Source organism: Bos grunniens, chromosome 10, assembly GCF_055505025.1.
Source record: "Bos grunniens cultivar Pamir isolate PY7600 chromosome 10, Bosgru_T2T1.0, whole genome shotgun sequence".
In the NCBI taxonomy this organism is placed as follows: domain Eukaryota; kingdom Metazoa; phylum Chordata; class Mammalia; order Artiodactyla; family Bovidae; genus Bos; species Bos grunniens.
This window is the reverse complement of record NC_141174.1, coordinates 3,417,980-3,430,252: the sequence shown is the minus strand read 5'-3', so window position 1 is coordinate 3,430,252 and position 12,273 is coordinate 3,417,980. Positions and strand designations below refer to the sequence as shown.

The 12,273-nt window shown below is 49.7% G+C and overlaps 1 protein-coding gene and 1 pseudogene across 1 annotated transcript in view; one reads left to right on the top strand and one right to left on the bottom strand.

Annotated features, from left to right (window-relative positions):
• The window catches only part of KCNK10 (potassium two pore domain channel subfamily K member 10), an 87,834-nt gene that overhangs the window by 21,410 nt on the left and 54,151 nt on the right, over nucleotides 1-12,273 (bottom strand). The gene's annotated exons all lie outside the window — the stretch shown is intronic.
• On the top strand, nucleotides 3,811-3,890 carry LOC147363880 (U4 spliceosomal RNA; annotated as a pseudogene).

Here is a 12,273-nt window from a genome sequence, read left to right as displayed (position 1 = left end):
TAACCACACTACTCTCACGTCGTGATGGAATCAGATCCTAGGGCATGACCACGTTAGAGGGTACCGGTCATTCCTTTTTGTCTGCCCACCATCTGAGCCCCCTTCTCTGGTCTAGTGAAAGACAGAGACCTCTTCCCAGCACAGAAGCTGAAGAATGCCAGCGACTCACTTCCCTGGTCTCCCTACTGCAAGGACAGAAGCACGTAACCCCAGCTCATCCAGCCAGAGAGACGGAAACCAGACCCTGAACGAGGCAGTAGAGAGCAGGTGTGGCAGAGCGGGTCCTGAAGTGTTCGTCTGAAGGTTGTTTCCTGTGCCCCCCTTTCTCTCTCTGGAATCCCAAAGGCCATTCTTAAATGAGGGGTGAAGATTCTCAGAGGCATGTAACCATTTCTTCATCTCCCAGAGACTGGATAAGACTTAGCTAGGGATGGACCCAGAGAGAGGGTGGAATGCCCACTCGGCCTGGAGAGGAAGGAAGCTGAGAGGGACTGAGTCTCCCTAGGTTCTGCCAGGCAGAACCCTCAGAGTGCAGGACCAGAGGCAGGGAGGCAGGGGTCTGATGCAGAGCTCTCCCCTGGGGCGGGACCACCTGCTTCACCACCTGTGCACAGCCCACCTCCCAAGAGTCCTGGATCCTCCTGAGTCTCTTCAAAGAAGACACTGAGAGGAGTAGAGATAAGGAGCGAGAACCTTGCCACAGATCAAGGTGGAGTTGAATAGGACCAGACGGGCACTTCCACGGGGGCGAGGGGCAGGAGGGCAGCAGTCAGCACACCACTGGTGTTACAGAAAGAGGCATGGACCATGCGGACTCCATCTGGGACTGGTGGCCCCAATGGTGGTATTATATCCCATTTCCAGGGATGGTCACAAAGGCAGTTGTAGCAGCATCGGGGGCCCAGAATCAGGGGGCAGCAGGGCTTGGTGCTGTCTGCCTGGCAGACACAGTCGTGGCATCTTACAGGTTTAATTCTATGGCATGACTGGGTCCTGGCTCTTGCCTGGGTACCTCCCAAGTCGAGGTCTCCGTCCATCTTAAGAATTCGGAAGCTACACAATAGCTTTAAATTTGTTTTTATTTTTATTGTTTATTTAAAGTAGCCATTTTTGGTGTCTCTTGATTCAGCTAAACTGCCACTCCTGGATGTCAGGGTAAACCGGCTTCAGCTGCTTGGAGGCAGGTCAGGGACGTGGCCTGGAATGGGTTCCCTGCTGGAATCCTAGACTCTTAAGATCAGGCAGAACTACAATCAGATGTGATTTAACTGCTTTAGGTAATATCCCTCTGACATTCCTAAATCTTCAAAAAAAAAAAAAGAGTCTTGTTAAAAATTCCAGCTAGTTTCAACTGTGGTGTAGAAGAGGCTCTATCCTCTCCTGGGATGGATAGTTACAGGAAGTGTGGTGCCAGCCTCCAGGCCAGTGGGAAAGGAGCAAGTACCAACCAAGGCAGAGGGGTCTGCCACCTGCAGGAGGGGCCAGCAGCATTGCCAAGAGAGGTCCAGGGCGAGAGGAAAGACTGGTAGTCCAGAGGGGTTGACAGGGAGGATCAGGCTGTGGCCAGGACAGACACGGGCACGAGTGTGCTCAGTTGCTTCAGTCGTGTCTGATTCTTTGTGACCCTATCCACTGTAGCCTGCCAGGCTCCTTGGTCCATGGAATTCACCAGGCAAGAAGACTGGAGAGGGCTGCCATGCCCTCCTCCAGGGGACCTTCCCAACTCGGGGATGGAGGCTACGTCTCTTACCTCTGTCTGCACTGGCAGGCCGGTTCTTTACCACTAGCACCACCTGGGAAACCCGACAGCGGCACACAAGGGTGAAGACGCCTGCGAGGACCAGAAGAGAGCTGGGGAGGGGCCTGCTGGGGCGCCAGGCTCGAGGCCACACAGAAATGCAAAGAGAAAAGACCGTCATCCGCGTGTGATGGTCTCTTTGGACAACAGATTTTCACGTGGTTTTTCCCTCCTTAGTACCCTTCTGTGTTTCCAACGTCTCTCCAGTGACCGTCTAATCTTTTGTAATCTTTGCAGTGAAAGGACAGGAGGAGAGGTGGAGAGAAGGAGGAGGACAGGGAGAGGAGGAGCAAAGGGAGAGACAGGAAGTGACGACCATGCTACCGACGACTGTGCTCTAGTCGTTCCCCAGAGACACAGCACGAAGCCCCTGGAAACCGTGCGCTGTGTCTTCCTCTCTTGCGGGAAGCGGATGAGGACCATGCCTTTCCGGGAACACCAGAAGGAGCAGGGACAGTAGCTTCGGCCCCAGCGAAAGTAAGAGAGACGGGCCATTCTCAGACGGCCTTCCGAATCCCGGGACCGCTGGCGGAGGCGGCGGCGGAACCTGCGAGGACGCGGCCCTGTTCCCCTTCAGTAACTGCATCCCGCAGCACCGCCTGCTCGTCCCGGGATGCGGCAAGCCCCTTCCTGAGCACAGCTGCTGGGGAGCCCCGCTCCTGGCACACACACGCCGCCCCCTGAGCGGGTCTACACTCGGCATCTCTGAGGCACACGCCGCCCCCTCAGTCGGGTCTACACTCCCCGTCTATCTGAGCACACGCCGCCCCCTCAGTCGGGTCTACACTCAGCATCTTTCTGAGGCACACGCCGCCCCCTCAGTCGGGTCTACACTCGGCATCTCTGAGGCACACGCCGCCCCCTCAGTCGGGTCTACACTCCCCGTCTCTCTGAGGCACACGCAGCCCCCTGAGCGGGTCTACACTCCGCATCTTCCTGTATCTTACCCTCCAAGGGGCTGATCATGTATCGGTGCCCAAACCCTGCACCTCCCCACTTCCTGTGTCTTTTTCCAGGCTGTCCCAGCCGCTGGGATCTTCTTCCCCTTTCACGCTGGGCAGAACTCTGTTTTACCCCTCTGAACGCCGTCCGGATATGACCTCCTGTAGGCCACCTCCGCCCTCTCCGTTACCGAGCCCTGCTTCCTGCCATCCGTGTTCCTTGCACGTTCCCCTGTCTCCCCGAACTGCCGTCCTGCACGTTGTCCCCCTAACCCTGCATCCAGGGGGCCCTGCATGGTGTGTTTTTCTACACTCGCTCCCTCTTTCTTAGCACCTGGAGAAAAGGCAAAAGCAACTCTTTATATTCCTGAAAGTTATACAGGCGCTTCCTGAAATTTTTTTTATAACCCCATTTGGTTTATAATACCCTAGGAGGTGACTCGGAGAAGGCAATGGCACCCCACTCCAGTACTCTTGCCTGGAAAATCCCATGGATGGAGGAGCCTGGTAGGCTGTAGTCCATGGGGTCGCAAGAGTCAGACACGACTGAGCGACTTCACTTTCACTTTTCACTTTCCTGCATTGGAGAAGGAAATGGCAACCCACTCCAGTGTTCTTGCCTGGAGAATCCCAGGGACAGTGGAGCCTGGTGGGCTGCCGTCTATAGGGTCGCACAGAGTCGGACACGACTGAAGTGACTTAGCAGCAGCAGTGGCAGCAGAAAGTGACTGGTAAATCTGTGAGGATGTTTGTGGTTGTCACCACTGGATGGGGCCCTCCTGGCACATAATGGGTGGGGAGTTAGTGTCATAAGTCAAAGGATTATCTCAAATTTAACATGAATAACCCACTGAGGAATATTCATGAGCTGAGAACATAACTCCCTTCTAGATAAACACACACACACACACAGTTCTTTTTGCACAGTTTTGATACAGGCTGAATTTCCTAAGACTATGACTCCAGCGTAAAATTCAGCAAGAAGGCTGAATTTTGACAAGTTTGGAACCTTGCCAACAACTGCTCTCTATCTTGGAAAACCACAGCCCTGGCAAGAAAGTCCCCGCGGCAAGCTTTTCGCAGTGGCAGTATCGTAGCCATTGAGGTTTATCCGAGGCGCGATTATTGCTAATTGAAAAAAAAAAAAAGAAAGTCCCCGCGGCAGCTTAGTCACTGATGTAACACACCTGGCCCGGCCTCTGCATCTGACATGTATTAATAGATGCAAGGTCTAACCATGTCCATGTGTCTCCCAGGGATTCATGACCAAGCACCTATTACAAAAATACGATTCCTTTATTATAAATTACCTTGCTTTTATTTTTCCTTCATCTTGCAGTTAGAAAATGGTGTGTAGGTTAAGTTGTACTACCTATGAAATTCGTTTGCATGTAGTAAAGGAATAGTAATAAATCATTGTTCTAAAAGGGGGTGTTGGGCAATTTCAGGTGAAACAAAGCAGTAAGAATATTGCCTAGCACTGTGAAGAAGGAGAGGTCTGATTCAGGACTGGGTTTACTGAACTGTGTAGGAGGTTTCCCAGGTGACTCAGTGGTAAAGAATCCACCTGCCAATGCTGGAGACACAGGAGACGGGGTTCAACCCCTGGGTCGGGAAGATCCCTAGAGTAGGAAATGGCAACCCACTCCAGTATTCTTGCCTGGAAAATTCCTTGGACAGAGGAGCCTGGCGGGCTACAGTCTGTGGGGTCGCAGAGAGCCTGACGCCACTGAGCGACTGAGCGACTGAGCGCGCGCACAAACATGCAGAAATCTGGAGATGAAAGAGGGCTGCCCTTTGGGCCAAATACACAGGCCTTTAGAATTTCCCCTGCGGACGCAGAGATTTCTCCCCAAACAGTATCATCAAGGATCTTACTTTTAATTGTGAAAAGCTAATTTTTTTAATGAATTTTTGAAGCGTAGTCGACCTACAACACTTAGATTAGTTCCGGGCGCACAGTCCAGCGGTTCGATATCTCTTATATTACAAAGGGATCACCGCGCCACATCTAGCTACCATCTGTCGCCACATGGAGACATGCCAGTATTCCTGACTGTATTCCCCCCGCTGTACACTTCATCTCCACGACTCTTAGTTTGGAACCAGAATTTCGTTCCTTAATCTCCCACACCTCTTCCACTCATTGTTTAAAATAATTTGACCAAGAGGAACTTTCCTCACAGTCTGGTTAGTGAGTTCTTTTCCTGTTGCTGTTTCCCTAATAATGGGAGAGAACCTGAATTCAAGATATTTCTCAAAATATTATTAAAGCTAAAGACATGATCACTTTTTTAAAACACTAGAAAAGAGACAGAAAGCAGCATGCCCATTTTTCAGGCAGAGAGCGGTCTCATCTAACCCTCCAACTACCCCCCGGAGAGGCTCCTAGAAGCAGGTGTCACATGTTTATCCGGCCATCTGGACAGGTCTTCTTCCCCTTCTTCCCTGGAGGAAAAGTTGACAGGCCTCCAAAGGGAAGGCAGGAGAGAAAGACACCCACCGGACATACAGAATCAAAGGGCTAAGGACAATTGAGACTTTTTTTAAAGAGCAACAGAGGCAAGAAGCAGACAGCGATGTCAGGAAAAGGATGAAAGCCAAAAAGAAAATGGTGCTAACACGGCCAGCACGCCATATGGCACTTAGATGGCATGCGTTTTGTTTCAAATGTTGATGTTTGCTTTCTTGTTAGTTGTGGTGCCAACTCTGTTACCGTCCTTGATAAAATTCATTTTGAAAAAAAAAAATCACACAGAAGCTTCTGTGCTATCCTGTGCTACCCTTAAAAATCACACATAAATTCCTTTGCTTTTTTTCTTAACTTCAAGCTCTAGATTCCTGTTTCTACATGTTCAAACTAAAGTGTAAAGCGTTGATCGAATTGCAAGGGGAAGACCCCGGTAACTGACACGAGATGCGGATCACGTTCATCTGTATTTACCCGTGAGACAGAAGAGAGGTGGGTGCGGAATGTGGATGCGGAGACAGCCAAATATGAATAGTAACAATCTAACACAAGCCCTTCAACTATTCCCCAGGCGCAGGTAGAAATGGTGTTGATGTTGTTTACAGTAAAATTCACTTCTGCCAAGGACTGGAAAAAAACTAACCCAAGGGACATTGCTCAGTCTAAGTGGAGCCCTGGTGGCAAGAACGCAGTTTCTGAACAGCAGCACAGCAAAATCCATCTTCCAGGGGGGTCCCAAGCTGACTTTTGAGGAGCCAGGTATCTTTGGGGAGGAAAGTCTTGGAACTCCTTGCTACTTTATAAAAATATGTACGGCCCTGTGTGTCTGGGTCTAGTAAGAGCACATGCAAGTGAAGAGGCAGCCAACGTGTAGCTAACATAGATTCATTTTCCTCCTTTGACTTTCTTTTCACCCTCGTGTCTCCGTGTTCTGTGGTGGAACACCATGGACACATCTGCCTAAGCAGCTGCAACTAATGAATGGCACAGCCTCCCCCCTTGCTCAGACGAACAGCGGGAGCTCACTCAGACCTTCCGGATTCTCCCTTTGCTGATTCATGGCCAGTGCATCTTTTCCTCCAAAGGTAATAACTGATGCTGGAGCTCCGTCCCAGGCCCAACTCCTCCTGTCCATCAGAGTCCCTTTGTCTGTTACTGCTCGTCTGCTTCATCTCCCCAGCCCCACCCACCTCCACGTCCATCCCTCAAAGGGTAGTGCCAAAGGCTGCCTTAGTAAGCATCCCTTCTTCAGTCAGGTTCACTGGGGCCACTGCATAGCCTGCACATGTTGGGTGTGTGGAAAGGAATCTGTTTGTTTCTCTTTCCAATTCACCATCAATATGTACTTATTGAATGCCTTGGAAGCACTTCCCAGGTGGCTCATTGGTAAAGAATCCGCCTGCCAATGCAGAAGATGCAAGAGATGAAGGTTTGATCCCTGGGTTTGGAAAGACACCCTGGAGAAAGAAATGGCAACCCACTCCGAATCCACCTGCAATGCAGGAGACCCGGGCACAATCCCTGGGTCAGGAAGATGCCCTGGAGAAAGAAATAGCTACCTTCTTGTCTGGAGAATCCCATGGACAGAGGAGTCTGGCGGGCCACGGTCCACGGGCTCACAAAGAGCTGGAAACGACTGAGTGACTATGCGGGCAAAGCACTTGGTACTCAGCAGGTCCCAGAGGCAGACAGAGAAAGGAAGGCAGAGGAGAATTCTCTGGCAGTCCAGCAGTTAGAAATTTGCACTTCCACTGCAGGGCACCTGGGTTCAATCCCTGGTTAGGAAGCAAAGATCTCACAGAAAAAGAAGAAAAGTAAAAGAAAGGCAGAGTATCCCTTAGCTTCAAAGCCTTTATGTTTTAATTAAAGAGAATAATCCATTAGCTACATAAGACAGGTGCATCACTGAAGACGTGTGACGTCAAATACACAAGCTGGAATTCACAAGGCCCCACCCTGAGCTCCCGAAGCTAAACAGTAAGTGACATCTACTAGGTGCTATGCGGGTGCCAGGCATTGCTCTCATGCATCAACCAAGTGCCCAAAGGAGTAGCTCCTGTTTTTAATCTCCATTTTTCAAACAAGGAACCTGAGGCGCTGCCCGGGGTCACATGGCTGGGAAGTGACAGCTCAAGGCTTATGCCCTGAGGCTGAATGACTTCCAAGGCCATCTGCCCGGCCCTGGCCTCATGATGGACACTGGTCTTCATCATGCCTGTTTCCTCCTTGGGAGAAGGGACTGTCCGTCTTTACTGTCATATACCCCCACCATGCGGAGAACACAGGAGGCCTTATTTGATTACTGATTAGGCAGCTGACCTGGGGAGAGGTATGAAGGAGCGGGCACTGTGAGCAGCTGGAGACTGAATCCCTATGAGGCGAAGGCAAGGCTTTCAGAGTGGCAGGGCCAGGTGGAAACCAGGCGTCAGCGGCCCACAGAGGCCCAGGCAGGCAGCCAGGGCCAGGGGCGCAGGGTGGGGACACGCCCGGGGATGGAGACTTGGCCGGAGGGGAGGGTCGGGGGCAGGTGGAAAGGAGGTGGGCGGGGCCCATCCTGTCCACTCTGTCCCCCATGACTGAAGGGGACAGCCAGCACGTCAGTCTCTGTGGCCTATAAAAGTTAAAGAAAAAGGAAAGAACAAGGGCTGGTGAAGACGTGCAGCAGCTGGAAGCCTTCGCTGGTGGGAAGGGAAAAGAGTGCAGCTCCTCGCAAAATGAAACAGAATCCCCACATGGTCCGTCATCCCATCCCTGGCTGTACACCCAAAGGAATTAAAGACAGGGCCTCGAACAGACACTTGCGTATCCACGGTCAAAGTGGCATTATACCCAATTGCTGAAAGGCCGAGCAACCCGAGTCCACCGACAGACGGATGACTGGATAAGCAGTACGTGGTCCATATCTACCGGGGAACACATTCCGCCTTAAAAAGGAAGGTAAGGATGACAGCCGCCGCAATATGCGCGAATCCTTACAGACATCGTGTTAAGGGAAACACACCGGTCAGGAAAGGACAGGTACTGTGCGAGTCCCTTGGGAGTTTCTAGAGCAGCCAAATTCATAGAGAAAGAAAGTGCAGTAGAGACTGCTGGGGGTTGGGGAGAAGGAGGAGCTACTGTTCAGTGGGCAGAGTTTCAGTTACAGTGGAGACAGATGGTGACGACGACTGCACAACAGAGCCAGTGCACTTAATGCCACTGCAGTGTCCGTTAAAAATGGTTGAAATGGGAGACTTCTGCTGCAGCCCAGCAGTTAAGACTCTGAGCTTCCCCAGCACGGGGCACAGGTTCAATCCCTGGTCAGGGAACTAAGATCCCCCTAATGTCGTGTGGTGTGGCCAATAAATTTTTTTTAATTAATTTTAAAAAATGGTTAAAATGGCAAATTTTATGTTATGTATATTTTTACCACACTAGAACAAAACAGGCATAAAGAAAAAGTTAAAGGAGGCTCTGAAGAATCCAACATACTCTTGGGGTCACCTTAAATGAAAAAAAGATCTTCTCTGAAACAGTGACTATGGCCAGGACAAAACTGTTAATTCTACGGAAATATGCTGATCTGAAAAGACAGGCTTGCTCTCTACTTTTATAGTCAGCTTTTCTGATGATGGAAATCCCTTGCAAACATTAAAAAAAAAATCCTCAATTCCCACACATGAATAGGACATTAGGTGCCATTGATGAGATGGCTGGATGGCATCACCAACTCGATGGACATGAGTTTGGGTGAACTCCGGGAGTTGGTGATGGACAGGGAGGCCTGGCGTGCTGTGATTCATGGGGTCGCAAAGAGTCGGACAAGAATGAGTGACTGAACTGAACTGAACTGAGGTGCCACTGATTATGAAAACATATAAAGAAAAAAAGGAACTATGAATCCAGGAATCATATTTTTAAATGAACTTGAGTGGATTACTGATGATTACCCGATTTCCTGGTGATGGTAAAGAATCTGCCTGCTAAGCAGGAGACCAGGGCTCAGTCCTTGGGTTGGGAAGATCCCCTGGAGAAAGGATAGGCTACCCATTCCAGTATTCTTGGGCTTCCCGGGTGGCTCAGCTGGTAAAGAATCCGCCTGCAATGCCAGAGACCTGGGCTCGATCCCTGGCTTGGGAAGATCCCCTGGAGAAGGGCATGGCAAGCCACTCCAGCATTCTTGCCTGGAGAGTCTCCATGGACAGAGGAGCCTGGTGGGCTACAGCCCATGGATTCTCAAAGAGTTGGACACGACTGAGCGACTGAGCACAGCAGTATTCTGTCTACCAACAATGCTTGATGCAAGGAAAGATTCAGGGAACCGCATCCACAGGGTGAGAACCACAGCTCTGTTTTAACAAGAGACTAAACTCAGCAGCAAACTTTCAAGATACAGCACAAAATCATCAAGTTAAAATGCTACGATGCACAAACGCAGCTCTTCTCAGAAAATATCAATAAAATTAAAAGTATTTTCTCTCCCGAAATAAAGTGTACTTCCTGCAACAAGAATATACATTTCCTGGGCTCCATCAATTCAGGCAGCCCTTTCTTACTCAAAGCCATCAGAGCCTGCTCAGTAGGGCGACCATACCATAGCTAGCATGCTGTCACCCCCAAGGGAGCAGCCTCTCTGGGGTTAAGGTTCAGAGCACCAGCACACCTGTCAATAATGACGTATCCTAAACACTCTCCCTCTCCTAAAACAAGAAGTTCAGAAGTGGCTTAGAATTTATCAACGACCACTGACATACCAGTCACAGACCACACACCCCGCTCTGCACTGCGCAGACTCAGGTCAACCATGGCATCCCTCAGTTTTTAGGAGCCTAATTTGTCAGAGACCCTGATGCTGTGAAAGATTGAAGGCAGAAGGAGAAGAGGGCAACAGAGGATGAGATGGTTGGATGGCATCACCGATTCAATGGACATGAACTTGGGCAAACTCCGGGAGGTAGTGAGGGACAGAGAAGCCTGGTGTGCTGCAGTCCACGGGGTTGCGAAGAGTCAGACGTGACTTGGTGACTGAACAACAACTTGTCAGAAGCTACTCCAGAGTGCTTTATTACTTGCTTGGTTCCCAGAACTAGCATGAGGCTAAGTGTAAAAGAAAAAAAGGTGTCCTTTTTTTTAATATTGATAAATGTAATATCAAAAAAGAGGAGAATTCTATAAAAGGGTAAAGGATTATTATTCTATTATATGAGTGTCCTCCAAAGACCCAAACCACCCTGTGAAAATTGGTGATGAAGGGTGAACATGGGAAATCATCCACCTCTTAGGCTGGTTTTATGATACTAATAAAACTATGAGTACTAATAAAATTCTTGGACTAAATTCATAACTCAGAAGTGCCTGGAAGTTTTAAAAACCAGTTACCATACACACTAAGGCACTACTGGATTGTCAGTACTTTCAAAATGCAAAGATATAAAATGTTTTTGTGGGACTTTCCTGGTGGCCCAGAGGTTAAGACTCCATGGGTCCGATGTGGGGGGGCCCAGGTTCGATGCCTGGTCAGGGAACTAGGATCCCACGTGCTGCGTGACTTGGCCAAGAAAATAAACAAATAATAAAATGTTTTCTTCCCCAAATCCCTGGGATTCTAGGAAGCAACCATCTCTTTCATGGGCGTGACCCAGCGGGTGAGGAATATCCATACAAACATTCCAGAGACTTTCCTCGACTGGAGGGTGGTTTAGGAAGAGCTTCTCCCACCACTTTCCTGGAGTTTGTCCTTGGTATTTAGTCACTAAGTCACGTCTGACTCTTTAGCGACCGCATGGACTGTAGCCCACCAGGCTCCTCTGTCCATGGGATTCTCCAGGCAAGAATACTGGAGTGGGCTGCCATTTCCCTCTCCAGGGAGCTTTCCCAAACCAGGGATCGAATCCATGTCTCCTGTGTCTCCTGCATTTGCAGGCAGATTCTTTACCACTGAGCCATCAGGGAAGCCCTTCCACGAGTTTAAGACTAGTTAAATCCCCAGTGGGAATTAAAATCTTGACATTAATGCCCTCAAAGCCCAGCTTCTCAAAACCACTGAGGCAATCTGATGAATCCAGAAAAAGGAGAGTTGCCTTAGGAAGACAAGACCATGTGCCAAGAAGCTGGGCTTAGAGCTGTGTGTTCCTCTTACTGTCAATATCGAGTGGGCTGCACACAGGACAGAAATGAATGGGAGAGTGGAGAACGCAGTCTGCCTGGCAACTCCACTTGCAGAGGTGGGCCCAGACCAGTCAGCCGCCAGGACAGTACAAGGCCCTCTTCTACAAGTTCACCTTCACATTAATCACACAGCAGACATGAGCAAGGGGGCTTCAGCCCTAGATTAATCTGCAGAAGAGAACACCAAGCAAGAGATGTCTGACAACAAAGAGCCAGATTCAGGAGCTAGAGCCAGTGCAGAGAGAAGAATCTGAGGCAACAGGCCAGTTCAAAGTGTCCACAGATGAGATAAAGCTGGAAAACCAAAACCCTTTGGTTGCAAATAAAGACAGGGCCAATATTAGGTTTTTTTCTCAACTAGCCATCTTTGTCTGTCCCCAGGTCTTACTAAAGCTTTCATGAGAGACTCTTCTGAACCATCGGACACTATCCCTGCCTTACAAGAGAAAGAGGGAAGGAAGGATGGTGGGAAAGCGAAGTCTACGTGTGCTCATTGGGATGGGAGATTTGGTTTGGAATCTCTGCTGTCACTTATGGAGTGAGTGATCTTGGAGAGCTCACAGAACCAGTTCAAGCTTTCCAATCTCACAATTAAGAAGGTAAGAATTATCCCTTGAAAGCTTCAGTTCAGTTCAGTCACTCACTCATGTCTGACTCTTTGCAACCCCATGGACTGCAGCACGCCAGAATTCCCTGTCCATCACCAACTCCTGGAGCCTGCTCAAACTCATGTCCATCACGTCAGTGATGCCACTCAACCATCTCATCCTCTGTCGTCCCCTTCTCCTCCTGCGTTCAACCTTTCCCAGCATCAGGGTCTTTTCCAGTGAGTCAGTTCTTTGCATCAGGTGGCCAAAGTATTGGCGCTTCAGCGTCTATCCTTCCAATGAATATTGTGGACTGATTTCCTTTAGGAT